This window comes from Schistocerca serialis, chromosome 10 (assembly GCF_023864345.2).
Source record: "Schistocerca serialis cubense isolate TAMUIC-IGC-003099 chromosome 10, iqSchSeri2.2, whole genome shotgun sequence".
In the NCBI taxonomy this organism is placed as follows: domain Eukaryota; kingdom Metazoa; phylum Arthropoda; class Insecta; order Orthoptera; family Acrididae; genus Schistocerca; species Schistocerca serialis.
Window position 1 is genome coordinate 134,374,225 of NC_064647.1, and position 2,096 is coordinate 134,376,320.

General features: G+C 49.3%; 1 pseudogene; it reads left to right on the forward strand.

Annotated features, from left to right (window-relative positions):
* Positions 1-221: 221 nt before the first annotated feature.
* On the forward strand, positions 222-339 carry LOC126425382 (5S ribosomal RNA; annotated as a pseudogene).
* Positions 340-2,096: the final 1,757 nt, after the last annotated feature.

Consider the following 2,096-nt stretch of genomic DNA (forward strand, 5'->3'; position numbering starts at 1 on the left):
ATAAATAAATTGTGATCAAGACTGTTTTTCATAGTAAATATCTCACCAGATGTTCGAGAACGCATCATCGAGGACGTCAGTGAACGTACTGTTCGTTGCCGCGCGGTATTGGGTGGTCATACGGAGGACATAATTTTTCATTTAAAAATGGAAGACTTAATGTGTTTGTAAAAAGAACATTACACTTTCAATCAATTTTGTATGTTCTATAGTACTTTAATGCCAACGGCCTTGCCGCAGTGGTAACACCGGTTCCCGTCAGATCACCATAGTTAAGCGCTGTCGGGCTGGGTTAGCACTTCGATGGGTGACCATCCGGTCTGCCGAGCGCTGCTGGCAAGCGGGGTGCACCCAGCCCTTGTGAGGCAAACTGAGGAGCCACTTGACTGAGAAGTAGCGGCTCCGGTCTCGAAAATTGACATACGGCTGGGAGAGCGGTGTGCTGACCACATGCCCCCCCATATCCGCATCCAGTGACGCCTATGGGCTGAAGATGACACGGCGGTCGGCCGGTTCATTTGGGCCTTCATGGCTTGTTCGGGAGGAGATTAGTTTTAGTTTAATAGTACTTTAATATACATCCCTACTTCCCGGACACCCTCTACATAGTGAAGCGAATTATATTGCAGTTTCTACCAATTTCTATAGCTGTATGAAAACACAGTCCCCGTTATTTTCTAAGTTGTGGTTGTCGAAATTGCAAGAAACAATAAATAAAGTAGCATACACGGTAAGTCGTCCTGTTTTATAGATTCACAGCGAGCATCGCGAGCCTGCAAGTTGTACAGAAGGCGTAGCCACCTCCTCCTCGCTGAGATGCCGGCCCTCATAGTGGCGGGACACGGCATCGCATCCGCCGCGTTCCATTATGCGAGCGCGCGCGTTGTTCGCGACGCTATTGTGCAGCACGACGCGGCCCCAACCCGTTACGGCCAGTCACCGTCATTCGACTGTTTGTCCTACGCCGGCCGCACTTTTCTCCCTCCCTGTCTCTCCTTTTGTACTCCGTCGGCGGGCATTCTGCACATCGAGAGCGGAAAAAAAGCAAAGACGCGTACTGTAGTATGCAAAAAGCACAAAACCGGTGTTCCCCTCCAGTCGTGGATGACTACGGCGACTCTTAAAGGAGCTAAGTTCCTCCATCGCTCTCTGAATTTATCTAATTACTGGAAACAGGGAAAACCGCCACATACCGTGCTCCACCAGGGCGTTACAATCCAGCAAATACACAGGCATACAATACAAAAAAACAGAAGAATGGAGACGCAACTGACAGGAAGATCTCGGATGGATTAAAGCTCATACACGTGTGAGGGATAATGAACAACACGGTCCAGTCACATTAATGTCACCACAACCTATGTTACGCGTCAACGTGCAATAACCACTGACAGACGGCAGTGGAGATTTTGTAAGTTGTATCAGCAGGACGTGCAAAACAGTTAAGTCATTGTCTTAATGCGGAAACGGAGCGACTTATCTGACGTCCGAAAGGGCATCATCATTGACTTTCGGGCCAGGGGTGAATACACTTACGGAACATTAAGTCTGTAAAATGTTCGCGTACCGCCGCCGTGGATAAACTGTACGGTGCATGGAAAAATGGTGCTGTCCGAGACGGGCGCCGAGGCTAGTGTCACAAGGGCAATCGATGACAGGAGTGAACTTTTGTGTCGTCGTTGACCCTGGAGGGTCTTCTACCAGGGGAAGCCAGGGAGAGGATGTTGTTCGGTGGCCGGTACCCTCTTTCTACAACTGCACACATATATTAACAGGGTTCTTTATTCATAACAACAAGAAGCTACTTGAAACTTCCTGGCAGATTAAAACTGTGTGCCGAACTCGGGACCTTTGCTCTTCGTGGGAAAGTGCTCTACCAACTGAGTTGCTCAAGCACTACTCACGCCCCGTCCTCACAGCTTTACATCTGCCAGTACCTCGTCTCCTACCTTCCAGACTTCACAGATCTCCTGCGAACCTGCCACAGGCTGTGGCTAAGCCACGTCTCCGCAATATCCTTTATTCCGGGAGTGCTAGTTTTGCAATGTTCGCAGGAGAGCTTTTGCGAAAGGCAAAGATCCCGAGTTCGAGTCTCG